Genomic DNA, 23,138 nt, shown 5'->3' on the forward strand with positions numbered 1-23,138 from the left:
AGTCACTGTTGAAATTTGGTATGAAGTTGAAGTTTGAATGATTTTGTGGCTGCCTATCTTCCACAAATCCGCCAGAGTTATCTATATTGAAAACATCATTTGACGGAAACAAACTAGGAAACAAAGCATGTACAAATTCGGCTGACGGATGACCCAATCTTCTATGCCATGACCAGGCTTCCCTCGTAGGTGTTCCGTGAGCAAGTGACACGGTGCCTTGTTGAGAAACCTCGTCAACATAGTATAACCCCCCTTTTTAGTGCCACGTCCAATCAACAGTCCTGTCCGAATGTCCTGCAAGATGCAGAAAGTCAGATACATCAGGACTTTACAGTTTAATTCTTTTGTAACATGACTTACTGATAACAGCTTATGAGATAAAGCTGGAATATATAGACAATTAGGTAATTTAATTGTTGATGAAATTTCAATCGTACCGCCACTTTTTGTAGGATCGTGTAAACAAGATTAAATGATCTTAGATTCAATAACGAGTGCGAAAAATCTCGTTATTGGGTTTTATACTCAAAACTCAATGAAAACCTTTGATCTTAATAATAAAATCGACTTAGATATGTTAAAGATCGACTATATTGAATGCTAGAGCACCAGGGTATCGGATTGTACGTGTAGGATAGGTTATGATTCGTAACCCTAACAATGAACCCGAAATACCCATTAAATATACACAGCACGTTGCAACCGTGCGGTTGCACCTTGCAACCGTGCGGTTGCCTGTCTAACCGTACGCTTACATTACTGCAACCGTGCGGATGCATACCAACAGAGAAAGTTAAACGATTAAGCACTTTAACTTGATCATAATGAACTCGGGGACTAAATATGCACCAACAAACTCCCCCTATGACCCAGTTCATTATCTAAAATCATAAACTATACTTTCCCTGCAAAACAACTAAACACACAGTCAAACATATTCAATACTATGAAAATTAAAACATTAAAATCAAGTTATTACAACCAAATCGAACTTATTTCAAAAGAAAACATTCAAGTTCAAGTTCACAGTTCATGAAATTAAAAACATCAGATAAACATTAAGCATGGATATCATAAGTATAACAAGTTAACCTAGTCATATATTACACAAATTTAAACATCTCAGTTCATCAAGTTCATAATTTACATACCATCTAGCCATAATCAAAAGACAAGGGCACCAATATCACACAAACAAAGTTTCATCAAGAGAACACCAAAAGACAACAACCAACACCAAATAAACACTTAAGCTGCATACAAGACCTCAGCTTCCACCTCTTCCACATCTGTTGGATGCACCAACTCATCATCATCTTCAAAGAAATTGTTCAGCAAGAACCCATAAGGCAAACCACGATCCACAGACGCTGGCAGCCCTACCATTCTTTTTGCTACCACATAAGCAAAGTTGAAAGAAATTTGACTAATCAAACACATCAACATTAGAACTTCAGTCACAGTCAGCTCTAAATCATCCTCATCTCTAAACATCACATTTCTCTTTAAGATTCTCATCATCTGTCTGTATTCATCCTTGATGTTTTCCTCTCTGATGATTACTGGTCCCCTTCTGGGCCACTTAAACCCAGCTTTACACAAGTCAGAGACAAAACCAAATGAAGAAAACAAGTTTCCAGTTGCAGAACTTCTAGGAGCAGTGTTTATATCCTTGCTCATGCTGAAGAACTTAAAATCACCATCAGGTATATCGAGTGTCTCAGCAAACTCTTCTAAAGTCCAGTCATAGGGATACCCAAACATATTCAGATGAATACATTTCACTTTTCTCTCATTAAACTCAAAGTTTGCATAGAACTCCCTAATAAGCTTAGGGAAATAAATCCTATCTCGATGAATAAATGCCCCAGCACTTATCCCCCTCCAGTAAGCAGTAAAACCTGGTTGAGCTCTCACATGACACCCGGTCAGAATAGGAGCAATTAAATTTCTTCGATTTGTAATTGCACTCTTAGATTCACTCTGAGACACCCTGCGCGATGCTCTGTTCACCATAGAAGGGAACTATAACATATAAACTCAAAGATGGTTAAAGCAACGCATTGAACTGACAACAATAAATAAATAAAAAACAAAGAATAACTGATCAATTTGAACTTTGAATCTGCTGTGCAACCGTGCGGATGCACAGAATAGTACTCGGTTGCACGCACAACCGTGCGGTTGCATTCATCCGAACTGTTAGGGTTTTCAAAACCCAAATCCAACAAACCGAGTATTGATCATCAAATAAATCATTGTAATAGCATCTAATACCTCCGATTAGCATGTTTAAAACAACAATTTCAGTTAAAACACATCAACACTCTCTGTATTGATCTTAAGTTCATAAAAAATAACAACTAATTAAAACAACAGATTTAATGGATGAAATCGAACATGTTGTAGATGAAATTGATCAGCAACACGAGTAGAATAAGAAAAACGAGATCAAAAACTCCCTTTAGCACTTTGTGATTTTTGAAGAATTTTAGACTTAGCCAATTATGAGCACAAATAACCCACGGTTCTAAGTTTGGGTATTTATACCCGTCCTGCAACCGTGCGGTTGCAGGGTTGTATCCGGCCAAGAATTATGCAACCGTGCGGGTGCAAGGTGTACCCGTACGGTTGTACGTGAAGTCCAAAAACCCTTTAAACACATATATCTGGGCGGTTACATCGTGTAACCGTGCGGTTGCATTGAGTAACCGTCCGGTTGCAAATTAACCATTAAAAATTTAACTTTTCATTCTTGTCTTTTCTAACTTTATTTCTCAATCAATTCATCTCACTTATTTAATCTAGTCCACAAAATCTCAGCCTTTATCTCATCAATACTAGATCCAAAAATATTTTAACCTAAGTCAAATAAATTAATACCCGACTTAATGCACCTTTCATTTTACGGATCTTTACCACTAACACTTTCACACTAGCTTACTCCCCCTGGTCCACACATACTGACTTTATGAAGTATCCACCAAATAATATGCAAATGAAACATGCAAAAATATTAAAAATTTACTAACTAATTTTTATCTTTTTCATATTTTAAATGCAAATTACAGAAAAATAAAATAATGCAAGCATGTACATTATGATGGATTAATTCCACAAACTAACTACATAGTGAATATCACAAGTAAGAGCAAACTACACATCTAACATAGCACAAACACATATTTTTGTGAGAAGATGAATTACTCTACCTTTTACTTGGGATCAGAACAGAATTATATTTTGCAATTTTAACATTTTTCAATTCATTCATTCAGAACTTTTTATTTTTTTTCAAGTACTCACACTTTCAGTCTTTGAAAGTCAATAAACTTATCAGACTTTCCTCCCAGACTTTTTGAAAATCACTTGCGCACATGGTTAAATAATCTAAAACTTAGTCCTCACTTGAGATCGCATAAATTTTTTAGGTAGTCAATTGAGCACAATAAATTGACGTTGTCCGCTATCACCTCGATGTACTTTCGATTTGATTGAACAGGAAGCATCTCACGATGTTTCTAGCAACCCTGTCAGCCATGAGCTTCTACCTTAAACTTATACCTTTCGATTCAGAAGGCTTTGTTTATCTCAATTTTATTGCATACTCCGTAAGAACACAGTTACCAGTCGCTATAAACCTCATGCTTGAGCGGAAAGTTAATAATGATGGAATGATATGATGATTTTGGGGATGATGGAATTCTAAGTCAGAATACCCTCCAGAAGATATTCTCAGCTATCTAGATCAATCGGCACAACCCATATAACAGACAATAGATATACCTTCCCTTTGATTTCCAGGACAGATAAAATGATTTGAGTTTTCTAGATCTGAAACTCTGGCAATTCTTCCCCTCAGATATAGATTACTTAAATTGTTCTGATCAGCATAGCGTTTGATCATCATTCACATGTAGGCTTCAGATTTTGATAGACCCGAAGTAGAAACGTATATAGCACGAAATCTTCGTATTTGATGTGGTATATCGTCTTTATTTCTTCCAATAACATAAATACATGAATAAATAACAGAATCCACAATTTTTTTTTTTTTTGATACACCACACTTAGAGATGAACCACACTGCAACATTAATCTTTGGCGTTGAAGCAGTCTCCTTTAAATACTTTCTCAAACCGATGAAATGTCTGTGATACAGAATTGCACTTTTCGACCCGTTCATAGTGAGAACATCCTGTTGAGTCCCCAAAATAATTAAGGATTTAATTATGACAAAACTGTAATTTATTTGCATTAAAATGTTATGTGCAGCCAGCACAAGTTTGTTTATGTATAGACAGCAAATATTGATGTGTCAAGTGTTCAGTATGCTGCCTAGTCTACCAGCACAAGGTAGAGTGTATTCTTCGAATTAGCACAGGATGAGAACCCAACAATTCAAGAATATCAAGTGACTCAGCATAAGAAGAACCAGTAAACCTGGTAAGCAACATACAACACAAGACAACCATGCTCCATTACAAGCATGGTGGTTTCCTGAGTAGTCTACATCAATTGTACTATTCAACAGAAGTCAAAGACAAAGTTGAACAGGAAAGGACATGCGTCAGCGGCTGACAAGTGACCTTACAAGACCACGTGGGAATGCAAAAGTTTAACACATGTGCAGACATGTGCTATACTTTATCAATGCCTAGGGAACACAACATTCTATTTGTTTAAACGAATAGTGGTGCTAAACCAAATTGGGGTGTTCCTGCCAATAGCTACCAAAGAGGAAAGAGGAGAGCACGCTCTCTGATGCAGTTGTCCTCACAAGTACAGACATCCTATGTACCAATGGACAATAGAACCATTACACGGTTAATAGGACTACTATAAATTGTTGTATCCACTATTATAACAACTAGTGGTGTGGGTTTATTTATTTAGAGTCCAAAACGTGTAATAGCTCTAAGTTTATCCTCATAGCTATACTTAGGTAAATCTGTATCAACCAACTATCATTCCACCAAGGATAGTTGTAATTCTTTGTGATTTAATCAATAAAGAATAACAGTTGAAAAATTACCTTTGACTCTACTTATATTTCATGCTTGAATACTAAACCATGTTTAATTGGTTATTTAATTAAAAAAAAATTGTATTCACCCCCCCCCCCCTCACAATACTCATGTTGTTAATCAAGAGACCAACAACTGGTATCAGAGCATCAGTCTTGATAATTTAATATCTTGGATCTGAATTCTCTCATGGCTGCATACTCAAATACAGCTTACCTTGAAAATGGCTCATCCAATAGACCACCCAAATTCGATGAAGATGAGTATGAAACTTGGAAGGCAAGGTTCATGCTTCACCTGGAGTCTATTGACCCACTCATGCCTGGTATTGCCAGAGATGGTCCATTTGTCCAAACTGAGACTATTGGTAGCATCCTAGCTACTGCTGACACTCCTGCCATTCCTGGAAGAGAAGTTATTCTCACTCCAGCTAAATGGGATGCTGAGGACAAACGTCGTATTGGACTTAACCCTAAGATCAGAACTCTGTTAGCTATAACTTTACCTAACCACCTGTTCAAACTGATTAAGGGAAAAGTGAATGCTAAGCTTATGTTAGACTATCTAGATGTTACTTATGAAGGCTTGGATGAGGTTAGGCAGAACAAGATTATTGTTTTAAAAAGAGAGTATGAAATGTTCTTTGCCTATAAGAATGAGACCCTTAAGCAAACCTTCATTAGGTTTAACTCCTTAGTTGCTGACCTGCTTACTTTAAAAATCACATATACTGATTTTGAACAAGTAAACAAATTCATTGACTCACTGGCTACTAAATGGAAACCTGTCACTGACCCCTTAAGAACCACCCAGACCTTAAAGAACTTTAACATGTCCTCTCTTTATGGTACACTTTGGAACCATGAGAAGGCAGAAGCTAAACTTGAACTGAACTTAAAAGAAAAATTTATGTCTGCCCCCACCACTTCAAAATCCTCAAAAACTGATGATACTGCACTTATTACTGCTGCTAAAAAAAAGCTCAAAAAGCTTTACTGGTTCAAAAGTTGGTGGCAAAAGAAGAGTCAGCAGAAGATGAAGTGGATAGTGGTATTGGGTCTGAAGAAAGCAGTGATGATGAAGATGATGTGGAAGGGTTTGCTGAAGGTATGACTTTGCTGGCTAGGCATTTCAAAAGGTTCAATCATAATAGAACCAGTAAGTCATACAAAGGGAGTAAGAAACCTAGTGCTAGGTATAACAGCAAATCAGTCAAGGGTCCTAAATCTGAGTGTTACAATTGTGGGAAGGTTGGACATTTTGCTGCTGAATGCATGTCCAGAAAACCTTCAATATCACATGCTAACTCCTTCTCAAAAGCTAATAAGTACAAGAACAAGTACAAAGTTATGAAGGCTCAGATGAAAGAAAGTGCAAAGGCTGATAAGAAGGGAAAGAAGCCAGAAAAGGTTCTAGTTGCTGAGCATCATGATTGGGATGAAACCAGCTCTTCTTCATCTTCTGACAGTGATACTGATGATGATGATGCTGGTTATGCTTCTGGCAAAAAGCTGTGTTTGATGGCCAAGGAGGTCGAGGAGTCTGATGAGGATAATAATGGTAGTATGTTTTTGGCTGATATGAGGGAAGCTGATCTGAAAAAGGATTCACCTCAATGGAAATCTGAAATGCTGTATAAGGTTGATAATTTTTGAACTTATACTGATGATGAAAAAGCTGAAATGTTTGACTACCTAAGAGTTGATTTATGTAGAGGCAGTAAATGTGAAGAAGTTTAGAAAAATGATAACAAATCTTTAAATGATAAACTTAAAAGCAAAACTGATGAAATTAAAAACTTGAAGGATGAAATTTCAAAACTTAAAAAACAAAATTTTGCTTTAAAGTCTCTTCACATTGAGGCAGCAGATGTTAAGAACCAGCTAAACGACCTCAAGAAGGTTGTTGCTTCATGGTGTACATCTGCTCAACGCACAGCTAAGTGTGTAAATGAGCAGGTGCCTGCCCAAGTTGAAGCTTTCTTTGCTGGTGACTATGCTGCTGCTGCTGCTCTTGCAGAAGTTACTTACATGGACCCCATTCTCGAAACTGATCCTGAAGCTGTCTTGCCAAATACTTTTGCCAAGATAGTTAAGGGTAAAAAGGTCTTAACAAATAAGTTTGTCAGACCTACAGTGACCCCACCACCGTCTATGAAAGAAATTCTGGAGGATGAAGTAAAAGCCAAGGAAACCAGTACTTCAATTGATGAAACTACTGATCCCTCAAGCATTTACTACATGACTCCAAAGGAAAGACGCATTAAAAGGGAAATCACTGAAAATAATCAAAGAAAGCCAAAATCAATTGATTCCCCTTCGTGTTCAAATTTCACCAATGCTAAGCCAGCTGATGAAAATTCTACTGGTCAACCAGTAGCTGCTGACAAGCCAGCAAAACACAAAACTGACAAGTCAAAGGCAGCAATCAAGATTCACACGAATCGACCAGCATCAGCTGACGGGTCAGTAACTTCCCACACTGGCTCGTCAAACAACAGAGGCAAAGCAGTATACCATGATTATGGTACTGGTTCTAAAAGGAAAGCTGCCCTTAAGGGAAAAGCTAAAGTGAACCAAATTGTGAAATCATGTGTTGGGTCATCCATCACTGAGATAATGACTGTCAAGCTTGATCAGCTCATAGCTGCCATATCTGAAAGTAGACCCGATCTTACTGCACCCATTTACTCTATGTATGATCAGTCACCGATACCAAATGTGAGAAAATGCTACAAGTGTGGCAGCAAGTTTCACTTAGCCAACCGGTGTACTCTAACCCTAACCCCATCTGCTGCTGCCTCTTCAAGCAAACCAGCAGACAGGAAGAGATCATCAAAGATGACCCTTCCAGAACTCATCCTTGGATGGGTTCCCAAAAAGAACTAATCTCTTAGCTACTGTGCAGGGCAATCAAAACAAGCAAATCTGGTATCTCGATAGTGGTTGTTCAAGACATATGACCGGATGTAAGTCCCTGCTGATGGACTATCAAGAAAAGGATGGTCTAGTTGTATCATATGGAGATAATTCGTTGGGTTACATAAAGGGTTTTGGTACTTTAACAAATGGGAATGTTACATTTTCAAATGTAGCATATGTCGTTGGGCTTAAACATAATCTACTCAGCATAAGCCAACTGACAAGCAAAAGTAAGATAGTCCAGTTTAGAAAGAAGATTGGCACTATTTTTGATAAGACAGGGAAGCCACTGCTGACAGCAAAAAGACATGAGAACATGTATCAAATTGACATGAACACGGCATTCACAACAACTGATACTTGTTTTTATTCAAAGGCAGCAGACAACCTTAAGTGGTTATGGCACAAGAGACTCTCACATCTCAACTTCAAAGATATTCATAAGTTATCTAGTAAAAGTTTGGTGTCTGGACTACTTACAATGTCTTATGTGAAGGACAGATTATGTCCTGGATGTAAAAAAGGGAAGCATCACCATGCCTCATTCAAATCAAAGCAGATTTCATCTGTTGAGAAACTATTTCACCTTCTTCATATGGATCTTTTTGGTCCTGTTAATATAGCCAGCTGTAGTGGGAAGAAGTATACACTGGTGATTGTTGATGAATATTCCAGATACACTTGGGTATTCTTTTTGAAGCAAAAGAGTGAAGCTGCTGAGGAAATCATCAATTTTATCAAAAGAATGGAACTACTGAATGGGCAACTGGTGAAGTAGCTTAGAAGTGATCATGGTACAGAATTCAGAAATGCAATATTGGAAGAATTTTGTGCTGACAAAGGTATTTCACAGAATTTTTCTGCTGTGAGAACACCTCAACAGAATGGTGTTGCAGAAAGAAGGAACAGAACTCTCATGAAGCAGCAAGATCTATGTTGGCTGAGTCTGGGCTGAAAAATTCATATTGGGCAGAAGCTGTGAATACTGCATGTTTTACCCAGAATAGATCTTTAATAGTGAAAAGACATCAGAAAACTACTTATGAAGTTTTCAAAGGAAGAAGACCCTCAATTTCATTTCTTTATGTATTTGGCACTCCCTGTTCCATTCTAAACAATAGGGATCAGCTAGGCAAGTTTGATGCTAAGGCTGATGAAGGTATATTCTTGGGATATTCTAAAATGTCAAAGGCATATAGTGTTTTCAATAAAAGAAGGGGTTGTTTTGAAGAATCCATTAATGTTACATTTGATGAAACTACCCCTACTTCATCTCCTGGTCAAGAAGATGAGGAGTTACTGTTTGAAGAGCCTACTCAGTAAGCTCTAGATGATGATGAAGAACCAGCAGCAAATCCCTCACCAATCCATGTTGCTGGGTTCTCTGATGATGAGATGGAACACTCTGTTCCATCTGTGTCTAAACCAAGTGGACCTACTGGCTCTACTGAAGTCCTACAACTTGAGCATAGGTCTACTGGTTCTGAAGGATCACAAGCTGGTACTGGTTACACTAATAATGAACACCTGTCTCCAACTGCTGCTCATACCTTTTAACCAGCTGATGATTAAGATGATGTGTGTTCCATGACAAGCTCACCTGTTCATAACACTAGATGGACAAAAGAACATCCAATTGAGCAAGTTATTGGTAATCTGGCTAGTGGTGTTAAAACAAGAAGACATGCAACCAGCAATTTTTGTATGCATGTAAATTTTGTGTCTACCATTAAACCTACATGTCCTGATGAAGCAATCAAAGATCCAAGCTGGGCATGAGCTATGCAAGAAGAGATCTCCCAGTTTGATAGGAATAAGGTTTGGACATTGGTACCTAAACCTGATGATGAAACTAAGAAGATCATTGGTACCAAGTGGGTTTTCAAGAATTAGATGGATGAAGATGGGATTGTGATCAGAAACAAAGCTAGATTGGTAGCTCAGGGATTCAAACAGGAAAAAGGATTGGATTATGGAGAGACATATGCTCCAGTGGCTAGGATGGAAGCTATCAGATTGTTCTTGGCATATGCTGCTAAGATGAACTTTAGGGTATTCCAGATGTATGTTAAATCTGCATTTCTAAATGGGAAGCTGCAAGAAGAAGTTTATGTCAAACAGCCTCCTGATTTTGTAAGCAGTAAATATCCAGACCATATCTACAAGCTAAACAAAGCTCTTTATGGCCTCAAACAGGCACCAAGAGTATGGTATGAGACACTTCATGTGTATCTCACTGGTATAGGTTTTAAAGTTGGAATAATTGATACCACTTTGTTCTCAAAAGAGACAGATGGTGATCTCTTGCTGTACAGATATATGTGGATGATATTATATATGGATCTAAAAATGAGAAACATTGTCAAGATTTTTCAAAACTTATGTCAAAGACATATGAAATGAGCTTACAAAGAGATTTGCAATACTTTTTAGGATTGCAAATTAAACAACTTGATGATGGAATTTTTATCAGTCAGGATAAATATATCAAAGATATGTTAAAGAAATTTGGTCTGACCTGTTTAAAAGATATAGGGACCCTAATGGCAGCATCTATTAAAATAGATGCTGATCCCAATGGTGAACCAGTCAATATTACTTAATATAGAGGTATGATTGGATCCCTACTTTATCTTACAGCCAGCAGACCAGATATTATGTTTGCCACATGTCTCTGTGCCAGATATTAAGCTGATCCTAAAGAGTCACACTTGCTAGCAGTAAAAAGGATATTTAGGTATCTGAAAGGTACTGCTAAACGTGGTCTTTGGTATCCCAAAGACCAAGATTTTGAGCTAATTGGGTATTCAGATGCTGACTTTGCAGGGTGTAAAATAGACAGGAAAAGTACTACTGGTGGTTGCCAGTTACTGGGTGGTAGGCTGGACGGCAAAAAAGAAAAATATTGTGTCCACATCTACTGCTGAGGCAGAATACATTTCTGATGGTAGTTGTACTGCTCAAGTACTATGGATGCAAAGCCAGCTGAAAGACTATGGTGTTCATGTCACAAAAACTCCAATCTACTGTGACAACACAAGTGCAATTGCTATCACCAACAATCTTGTGATGCATTATAGAACAAAGCACATTGACATTCGATATCATTTCATAAGGGATCATGTTCAGAAAGGAGATGTGGAGCTACACTTTATTTCAACAGACCAGCAGTTAGCAGATCTCTTCACAAAGTCCTTAGATGAGAAACGTTTTAACTATCTCATCTCTGAGCTGGGTATGCTTGAACTCTAAAATAAAAGACAACTTTGTTGGTGTGCTGGATCTACAACATGTAGGACAAACCAGTAAGCTACAATTTTCACTTACTGCCTACATGTCAAACAGTCAGCACTACAAGGTCTTTTATGTCATGGTTATTAACTCGTTCAAAATGAAATAATAAATAGCTCACAATACTTAAATGATACCTTAAAACTGAAACTCATTTACTCCCAATGATTTAAAATTAAATTCATAACATATTAAATGTCACAAGGAATTTTTGTATTTAATACAAAATTTATCTTATGGTTTTTAACTTCAATTTGATTTGAAAACTGCTGCATTTAATGCTTAATGGGAGGTATGAGTGTTCAAGCCGATTAAACATCATGTCAACAGTCTGTGTCCCCTCGAAAACGTGCCAGTCTGTCACATCTGCTCACGCGCCTGCAGATGACAGTTGCCATTTTCTCTCTCCTGCACTTTTTCACCAATAAAAAAGGATAAAAGAGTGATTCACCTTCCATAATAACCTTCGGTTATTCATTCTTCAAAATCACACACACTCTTTTATCCAAATATTCAAATCTTCAAATCTCTCAAACTCTCATCTTCAACAAGTTCATCAATGGCAGACCAACAACAACAACAATCACCACCTACTGAGCACCAATCGGAGGAACAACAACAACAGCAACCACAACCAGAACCACAACCTCAACTGGCACCGGAGGAACCTATTGTACAGGGCCCACTATTCAATCCTCACCTCAACCTGATCAGGGCTGCTAATGCACCAGATCATGCATTGATTCGCCTATCGAGAGGCAATGCTGCTCATGCCCTGTCCGTTCCAAAATCTAAAGTCAACATGGGCTATGAAATGTTGATCAATTATATACAACAATCTCCTCTGGCTAGGGCTATTACAGGTGTACCCTCGCGTTTATATCCTGCCTGCTTGGCCAGATTCTGGTATACTGCCACCATGACCACCACCTCACAGAATGTTCCATGTATTCGTGGCATTGTGACTGAAACCCTAACCTGCTCCATCACTGCTGACGCCATCCGACGAGCTCTTCAATTACCCGGTGGTCTATTTGTGAATTCACCTACCAGTGATGAGTTTAGAATGGAGGTACTGGAAATTATTGGGTTCACTCAACCAGTAGCTCATACACCACTGTAGAAGCATATGCCACCTCTATGGTATTATTTCTTTGGGTTGCTGACTCAGTGTATCAGCCAGAAGTCTGGAAGTTTTGATCAGTGCTCAGATTTTGAGCTGAAGATGGGTCACGGGTTGCTGTTTAACCGTAATATTGATTACGCTGGTGAAATTTATTTGAGGTTTAGGGAAATGGTGCTTGCACCCAAACGAACACATCTAATCCCCTTTCCAAGGTTCTTGAGCCTTGTTTTTGAAAATAAGCTGGGTGAAGCTTACCAGCAAATTGCTTATCAATCGTTTGACTTGCCACTAAAACAAGGGGGAATGCCAAAAGATGCTCCTGCTGCTCCATATACTGGTTTAACACCAGGTATGCTCGAGTATCTTGCTGCTCGGGGTGGAGTAAACCCAACGACTGCCTCTGGTGTTGCACCAGCTGAGGGGGAGGGACCTCAGCGAAAGCCAGCTGTAAAACGGAAGAAGCCAGCTACCTCAACTAGTACAGCCACCGTCTCACATACTGGTAAAGCAGTAGTTGTATTAGAATCTAGTGATCTCTGATAATAAAGAACAGCCCTAGTCTTATATACTGAATACCCACTTCTAGTATTGGAATCCGTTGCTTAACTATTTCTTGGTAACATGCAAATCCAAACGAGCTAAAGCTGGCTCCAAGCAAACCACAGGAGGGATTGCCACAGTCTCAACTGCTACTTTTGAAAAGAAAACTGCTATGGAACCTGGTGCATCTCTAGACCAAACAGCAAAAATCTCTAACCTAATTAAAAATCTTTTAACTGCTGACTTGAAAAATGAAAGTGGAGTTGAAGGCACAACCTTTACTCCCAAGCTGACTGGTTTTAAAACTAGTGTTAAGAAGAGTAGCAACCCATACTCTTCTAACCAGGCACTTCCACATTTTTCTAAATTGAACATCATGCAATATCCTCTGCTGACAGTACAACCAGCACAGAACATAACTGACCCCCAAAGCAGACTTGAGCTGGCTCCTCATCTTGTTGAATCAGCTCATGTTACTGCACAGCCCAAATGTTATTTGGATCATGATAAGAGTCACACTCCTACATTATTACCAGCCAGAACTCTTACACTATCTGAGTCAACATGTGTTGCCAATGAGTCAGCAGAGTCACAGCTGCACTTACAGACACCTAACTCTGTCTCAATCAAAGGGCTGACTAAAACACCAGTCTGTCCCCAGAGACCAACAACAGATGCAATTGTTGAGTCAAATTTATTTGGTTCTACAGTTGTTAACATAAAATGTTCTTTTGTTTCATTTCTTAGCAGGGTAGATGAACAGGCAGAGGGGGAGCAAGAAAAAGATGTTATTGTTTCTACTAATGAGCTCTCTGCTTCTGCTACTGGTGTTGGTGCTACTGATTTTCCTACTGGTAGTGTTGATACTAGTACTGTTGCCTCTACTGCTGCTGGCTCTACTGGAGACATTGTGGCTACTGAGTCCACTGATCTTACTGTTAATGAGGAGGTAGCTACTGCTGATATATCTGCTACTCCTCTTACTGTCTCTGGTATTGCTACTTCAACCACTGATTCTGAAGTGGTTGATGAGATGATAATGGAACCTCCTCCGGTACTTGAAAAGGTTATTGATAACATTGTTAAGGAGGTTCTTGATATTGATGCTGCTGCCACTACCACTGTTTTTTCTCAAACTACTGCTACTACTGAAGTAGTTACTAGTGGTGGCTTGCATGATGATGATGATGATCCCTGGCCTTCATTTCTTCAGGATGTTGGCTATGTTCCAAAAGAACCACAGATGGATATTGCTGCTTCTGCTACTGTTATTCCATCTTCTGAGCAGTCGTCCGTTGCTGTTACTGGTTTTACGAAACCCATTATGGATGCTGGTACCTCTGCTACTGCCACTACTGGTTCTTCTCAGGCTACTGCTTCTGCTGAGGAGAAGCCATATGTGTGCCAGGTACCAGATCCTGATGAAGTTGTACCTAACTTCATCTATAGGGGAGCATCCAGCACTCCTAGAGTTGCCTTGCTGGTGGATCAGCTGACTATTGATCCCCAAAGTGCTATAGTCTCAGCCAGTAAATTACCAGAAGAGGAGCTGACTGAGCTATTATCTCAGCTGGATCGACCAGCAAGAGAAGAGATATATGAGAGGTTGGCCACACTACAACAAATTAATGAGCAGCCATACTATCACTACTTTGGTATGGCTCCAGCTGCTTCTCCATGGCCTGGTACATGGAGGCCTCTCAAGTTCATCATAGATCCAACTACTGGTAGATGTGTTATGCAAAATGTCCCTGATTCGCCAGTACCTTCTGATTCATCAGCTTCTTCCTCATCATCTTCTTCATCTAATGGTGATGCTGATAAAGGTACTGGTAAGGGCGGACCAGTCACTCATGATAATGTGACTGGTTCCAAAGACAAACCAGTTGATCTAACTGATGATGCTGATAATGATGCTGACAAGACTACCAGTGGTTCTAAACCATCGGATGAAGGTAAAAATGATGGTGATCATGGTGACAGGTCAGATTCTGACCTTCCACCTCCACCACCCCACGGAGGTATTCTACGTTAGCTGCTAGTGATCGCCCCTCAACCAACAGTTTTAATACTGATGAGGTGGCTGCCATCTCCACTTTGGCTGTCTATAAGACATTAGCCGAAGTTACACCGGATCTACAAAACACCATTCGTTCTGCTATTGTCGATAGAGTGTTTGAAGCAGTACGCACAGCTGGGGCGGTTACTACTGCTTCTATTGAAAACAAGCTTAAACAAGTATTGCTTTTGCTGATCTACAGTAGAGGCTATTGTCAAACAACATGAAGAAGAGGAGAACCTCCAGAAGCGAATCATCTCTCATAATGAATATTGTGAACATATTACCCGTCTCCAAGCTGATCTTGATGCTGCTAATCGAAGGAATCTATTTCTAAATGAGGAGAATAGGGTATTGTCAGAGAGATTGGATTCGTAGGAACAGTAAATGGCTAACATGATTCCCGCCTCTGACTATGTTCAACTGGTAGAGAATATGCAATGCATGGCTGCCCTACAAGGTGATGTTAGGGCCATTGTTAAACAAATGGCCATGGGTGTTGCAAGGAATGAAGTTAGGTCTTCAAACCTCTGTCTTCGACAATATGGTGTGGATCCTGGTGCCCATCTTACTCCTAAAGTTGCTGACTGGAACAACTTTGCTTTCTCTGTTCCGGAGTCCGATAGTGACCTTGATGCACAGGTCTCCCCTGATCACCCTTCTGCCCCTGCTGATGACAAAAAGGGGGAGAAGAAGTCTAAAAAGAAGTCCAAAAAGAGAAAACAATCAGAGGGGGAGTATGAGCATGAAAAGGCTCCAAAACAACAAAGGAGGGATGGTGATGGTGATGGTGATGGTACTACTGGTCAAGGTTCTGGCACTAAGCCCAGCAACGCTCATACTGAAGCTGGTGTACAGGCAGCTGGTGAATCTCAACCCAGTATGTGTCTGCCACATCAGTGGATGATATTGGTTCTGGCAGTAAGCCCATTGATATTTCTGAGTTAGCTGTTGCTGAATCTTTTGTTGTCTCTCAAACGATTGAAAGAAAAATGAAAAGAAAACTGGAAAGACATCAGAAGAGACAGCAAGTTTTAAATGATGCCTTTAATGTCAAGTGGGAGGCCTATGTTGCTCGTAAACAACACAGAATTGAACATAGAAGGAGCCTGACCCCAGAGAAAATGGACATTAATGATGAACTAATAAGCATTAAAAAGTACAAAAGAGATGCTCGTAAAAGAAATGCTAAGTTCATGGTTAAGTATGACAAGAAAAGAGCAAAGCTGTATGCTGAGCGAGCAGACAGGATCAAAAGAATGACCCCTGAAGAAATGAAAGATTATCTGCAATCTACTGGGTCAGGAGGAGTAAGAGCTGACGTGTTTATGAAATGGCTAGATGCAATATTAGAAACTAGCTCATCTCCTCGATCAGCATCTTCTGCTCAGCCAGCTACATAACGACAGCCGGCAGAAATAATAGACCTTGATGATGATGATGTTCAGGGGGAGCATCTTGCTATTGTTCCTTACCTGCCTCCACTAGATCCAGTATGAACACAAGAACCATCAGCTGAACTCATGTCTATTGATAAACAAAGAGTAAAATCTGCTCCTAGGAATAATCAGTCCCTTAGGAAAGGACCCCTATTTAAGGCAGCTAATGAAGATACTGAGGTGATTGTACCAGCTGATACTAATCAGTCAGCTGGTACTGAAGACACAACAAGGAGTGCTGTGAATGAAGACGCAGCCAGAAGTGTGTTGCTAGGTGCTACAAGTGTTGAAGACCCAACAAAGGTGGTTGATCTGGGTGCTAATCAAGATGATGATACGGTTAATCCTGCTGACTTTACAGTCTGGGGTAGAGGAGATCACTTATTTTTTCAATCACCTATCTCTCCCCGGACCCTCACTTATTTTAACAGAACACAGTATAATCATGTTAACCAGTTTCCAGTGAGTTCTTCTGGCATTGTAGAATCAATCATGTATCCTCCATCTTCCCCAAAACATCATGATAAACACACTACCTGGGAAGATGACTCAGTTGCCCGTAGTGAGCCAGAACTATTTAGAATGAATCCAGATGAAAGAGAGGCTTACAGGCTAGAGATCAATGTACCATAATTGCTTGAGCAAAGACAAGCAGCTATTAATGAAAGGATACGCCAAGTTAGATTGCTGCATCATCCTCTTGATCAGCCATTCTACATCACTGCCTTGACTTATGGCATTGAAATTAGTGTATATTTAAATAACAGTGGTCAAAGGCTCTCTACTGATGAGGAGAAAGCTCAATTTCAAGAGGCTCGCCAGCTGGGTATGGATTTAAGGTAGTATCATGCTGCCCTTAGAACTGAAGAGGGTAGAAAGATGATTGAAACAGCAAAATCCCTGAAAATTACTGCCAATGATTATCTGTTGGGCTTAGAAGCTGAAAGACAAAGAAGGGAGGCTGCTGATGCTAAACTCGCTGAGAGGTTAAGGCTTCAGGAAGTAGAAGACAAATTGGCTGCTGATAGAAAGCAAGAGGCTGAGTCCCTCAAATTAGATAAAGCCATTGTCAAGGAACATGATAAGACCTTTGATGAACTATAAGCTGCTGAGAAAGCACCTACTACTGCTTCTATAGAAACTGACCGAACCATAGAACTACCTGATCATTATTATAGGAGCAGGTATGGTGATGTGATGAACAGAAGATCAAATCCCGGCAAGATCATCAAAGTGCACAGAGGCTCAAAAAGAGCTTTCAATGTCAGCAGGGAGAATAATGTTCAAGAAAGGATAAACTATGATGAGTTACGATCCTTAGGATTCAGTGAATGGATGGAGATATTGGAGTACTTCATTGGTAAAGCTGAAAGTGGTATTAAAAAGACATTGAAGCCAGAACTCCAAGAGCTCTTCAACAAAGCAACAAAATTTGGGAATGCACCTGTAGTAAACGTAGAAGAAGTACTTTCTTAAAATCCTAAAGGAAAGAAATCTACTGGTGAAGGCCCACAAAGAAGAGATCCCATCATTCTACCTCCTCATATCCCTGTATTTGATCCTGCTGATATACCTATCCTATTTCCTGAAGCCTGGAAAATCAAACAAGAGGAGCTATCTGAAGAAGAATTAGATAAAGATAAAGATAGATAGCCCTCTAGTGCTCAAATTGTATCTTTTGTTTATTTCATTTTTCATTATGATGTTCTTGTAATTACTGTATATATTCTGTTGTAATGAAAGTGAAATGAGTTTATCTTCAAAAATCATATCAAATTATAAGATATAGATAACTCAGCAAAAGATCCCAAAACAAACTTAAAAAGGGACAAGTTTACTGCCGAATTTTTTATTAGGGTCCTTAGTGCTGGCTTTAGTGTTTTCTCTAAATGTCATAAGTTTTGTCATCATCAAATAGGGGGAGATTGTTGAGTCCCCAAGATAATTAAGGATTTAATTATGACAAAACTGTAATTTATTTGCACTAAAATGTTATGTGCAGCCAGCACAAGTTTGTTTATGTATAGACAGCAAATATTGATGTGTCAAGTGTTCAGTATGCTGCCTAGTCTACCAGCACAAGGTAGAGTGTATTCTTCGAATAAGCACAGGATGAGAACCCAGCAATTTAAGAATATCAAGTGACTCAGCATAAGAAGAACCAGTAAACCTGGTAAGTAGCATACAACACAAGACAGCCATGCTCCATTACAAGCATGGTGGTTTCCTGAGTGGTCTAAATCAATTGTACTATTCAACAGAAGTCAAAGACAAAGTTGAACAGGAAAGGACATGCGTCGACGGCTGACAAGTGACCTTACAAGACCACGTGGGAATGCAGAAGTTTAACACATGTGCAGACATGTGCTATACTTTGTCAATGTCTAGGGAACACAACATTCTATTTGTTTAAACGGATAATGGTGCCAAACCAAATTGGGTTGTTCCTGCAAATAGCTACCAAAGAGGAAAGAGGAGAGCACGATCTCTGGTGCAGTTATCCCCACAAGTACAGACATCCTATGGACAATAGAACCATTACACGGTTAATAGGACTACTATAAATTGTTGTATCCACTATTGTAACAACTAGCGGTGTGGGTTTATTTATTTAGAGTCCAAAATGTGTAATAGCTTTAAGTTTATCCTCATAGCTATACTTAGGTAAATCTGTATCAACCAACTATTATTCTGCCAAGGATAGTTGTAATTCTTTGTGATTTAATCAATAAAGAATAACAGTTGAAAAATTACCTTTGACTCTATTTACATTACATGCTTGAATATTAAACCGTGTTTAATTGGTTAGTTAATTAAAAGAAATTGTATTCACACAACCCCCCCCCCCCCCCCTCTACAATACTCCTGTTGTTAATCAAGGGACCAACACATCCCCCTTTGGATACCTGACTAACCTAATGCATTTCGGCCCAAGCAATCAAGGTAAATAGAAACTGGTATAGGTTCAAAAAAAAAGTAAACTCACCTTGTGGACTTACTTGACAATCCTTACCTAGAGTATAAATCATAGTAGGGGAGACCTCAACCGTCTGTTGAGTTCCTGAACAATCACTTCTCAATACATTCTTAATGATAGGTAAGTGACTACCGTCAACCGCTATAAACCTTTCCGCGAATTCCTTGCCAAGATTATTTACTTTATGCACAAGTAATCCTCTCATTCCAAAATTCAATCCTCAAAATTTATCAACATTCATTAACTAATCATGTAATACTTACTTTTTACATAGAACGATTAACATGCAAGTCCAGTAATACAATCATTTCCCATTTTCACATAGCAACTTCTCATTTTCTGATTTTTTCTGATTTTTATGTTTTTTTTTTCTTCAATGTTTTTGTATTTTCTGATGAAGCCGTTTTCTCAACTATTCTACTTACAGAAAACAGATAAACACAATCTTTTTGGTTTTTCGAATTTAAAATGCTTAGCAGAAAATAAAATGAGCATGCAGATCAGAAGAATAAACTAAGTAACATGAAAAAATGATGCAATATGCAAATGCAAATATACAAATAATACAGATTGGATGGTTACTTCAATAACTCCCTGTCGGACACAGCCTCCGCCCTATCTTTCACTCCTAACACATTTAACAGAAATAGGAAATGAGGTCAGTCAAAAGCTTTTGTAAACAAGTCAGCCCTTTGGGTTGTAGTACCTATTTGCAGGACATCTATTAGTTTCTTTTCATAACAGTTCCTAATGAAATGGTACTTGATCTCTATGTGTTTGGTCTTAGAATGATTAACAGGGTTTTTAGTAACAGCAATAGCAGCAGTATTATCAACAAAAATAGGAGTGTTAGAAATTTGCAAACCGTAATCCCGAAGCTGTTGTTGAATCCAGACAACTTGAGAAGTACAACTTGCTGCTGCAATATATTCAGCCTCACACATTGATTGTGCGACTACAGTTTGTTTCTTACACTGCCAACTTATTAACCTGCTACCTAGAAACTGACAACCACCAGAGGTTGATTTGAAGTCTCTCTTATAACCCCCATAATCAGAATCACTAAAAGCCATTAGATCAAACCACTCCTTTCTTGGATACCATAAGCCCAAACTTGGAGTTCCCTTCAGATACCGCATGATCTTCTTCGCAGCAAACATATGATTCACATTCGGTTGTGCCTGATAACGAGCGCACAAAAAAGTGGCGAACATGATATCTGGGCGAGACACTGTAAGATACATTAAAGAACCAATAATATCCCTGTATAGAGTCGGATTGACCTTCGTCCCTGTATTTTCTTGTGTAATCCCATGATTCACCGACAGAGGATTCTTGGTAATTCGTTTATCTTCCATCTTGAATCGGCTCAAGATGTCAGCTACATACTTCGACTGATGTAGAAAAATGCATTTTTCTGTTTGATCAACCTGCAACCCTAAGAAGAAATTAATGGCCCCCAGTGAACTCATCTTGAATCGTTGTTGCATTACGTCCTGAAAATCATCAAACATTTTCTGATCGGTTGACCCAAAGATGATATCGTCCACATATACTTGTACCAACATAATGTCGTCCCCCCTTTCCTTAATAAACAAGGTCTGATCGATGACCCCTCATCTAAAACCATTCTCTATCATATAGTTTGACAGAGTAGCATACCAAGCTCTCGGGGCTTGGTGAAGACCATAAAGATCCTTTTCTAAGATATATACCTTCTCTGGATGATGTGGATCAACAAAACCCGGTGGCTGATGCACAAACACCGTCTCCTGAAGAACACCATATAAAAATGCACTCTTAACATCCATCTGAAAAACTTTAAAACCTTTCCACGAAGCAAACGCTAAAAACATTCGTATTGCCTCCAGTCTTGCAACAGGAGCATATACTTCGTCATAATCAACTTCTGGAATTGGTTGATACCCTCGAACAACCAATCTTGCTTTGTTCCGGATCACGATACTTTGATCATCCTTTTTATTCTTCAATACCCAATTCAGGCCATATGGCTTACAGCTGTAGGTGGTATTACCAACTTCCAAACACCCAAATGATTAAACTGTTGAAGTTCTTCCTGCATAGCTGAAACCCACTCATCATACTGCAATGCATCTTTGACGTCTTCAGGTTCGATTTGCGATACAAAAGCACAGTACGTATTTATGAAGATTCTTCCAGTCTGATTCAATTTAGTATAAAAGGCAGTAACAACATTTGCAGAGGGTGTCACATGCTCATCCAAAGCAGAAGATTCACCTGTATTAGCACATGAAACACCTGCAGGGTTAATCACATAATCATCAAAATGTTTAGGAAGAGATACCGATCGGCCAGACCGTCGTAGTCCGCCTGTTTCAGTGGTATTAGTTTGTAAAGGATCCACAGTAACTATTTGTATAGGTTCCTCATGCAGAATCGGTTCCTCCAACCAGTTCTATTTGGTTCCTCTACTACCATGTCCTCGTATACTTCATCCAGATACACTTCCTCCCCCTCAGACTGTAAAGTGGATTCCTCAAACGCTGGAACTGATTCACTAGAGTCTGAGTCATCATCATTAGTCCCTATCTGTAACGACCCGTCAAAATCGCTATTGACGCGGCACATTAATCATTGATTCCACAGTGAGGTTTTGACCTCTATATGATATGTTTTGATAAAATATTGCATTCATTAAAATAAGTGACTTTATAAACATAGAAAGTTATAAATATGTAGGTGAGTGCTTAGGTATAAGCAAATCCCCAAAATACATAAGTTTTTATCATACAGTTTGACATCACAGTCAAATTATTTATTACACAACGCAGTTTTATTTCGAATGCAATAAACTTTATACAAAGCATGAGAGACTCCATGCAGGCAACAAGCACATCACAGTCTAAGGACCTGAGAATAAAACATGCTAAAAAGGTCAACACGAATGTTGGTGAGTTACAGGTTTAATTGCTCGAGTCATAAATATATATAAAGATAGACCACAAGATGTCATCAAAAGTTTATCAATAGATTCTACGTAACAGAGCACCCTGGTAACTAAACTTAACGCTATAATGATAATTACCCTATTCATTTTAATACACGCAAACCAACGTGTCATAAACTCAAATAACATACGTCCGTTAAAAGGCTAGCGCTCTAGCTCAGACGGGGATGTCAAGCCCTATGGATCCATATACAATTATTCGTGCCCACCAGTCCATATCCTATGTACTGGCAGTTACTAGTTACCAAAGCTAAGGGATTTTCGATTTAACTCAGTGTATAATTTAGTATGTACTTGTGTCTTATTGCGTTTAAAATAAATTGCATGTATTCTCAGCCCAAAAATATTTAAAGTATTTAAAAAGGGAGACTATAAACTCACAGTTCAATATTGTGGTTCAATATTGTAGGAAAATTACGTAGACGTAAAGATAGTGGATGACTGTATGGTTGGTCTTGGATTCACGAAAAATACCCCGAACAATACCCAATATTTCCTTAGCTTAAAACGGTTTGAAACTTGAATTAAAAACACCCTCGTATATACCTTATTATTATTAAACTTAAATTTAAAATTATAATTATAATATAAATATAAATATAGAGAGAAAGAAATTCTGTGAATACTTCGTCGAGTAAACCGGCCTTTTATAGGCACATTTCTTGATTTCGATCCCCATGCGATCGCATGGATTTTCAGTGCTTTTGCCATGCGATCACATGGCTAGGCTGGACAGCTCATTTCTGCTTTGTTTTCTAGTTCGTCGACA

The sequence above is a fragment of the Rutidosis leptorrhynchoides genome, chromosome 10 (genome assembly GCF_046630445.1).
Source record: "Rutidosis leptorrhynchoides isolate AG116_Rl617_1_P2 chromosome 10, CSIRO_AGI_Rlap_v1, whole genome shotgun sequence".
Taxonomy (NCBI): Eukaryota; Viridiplantae; Streptophyta; class Magnoliopsida; order Asterales; family Asteraceae; genus Rutidosis; species Rutidosis leptorrhynchoides.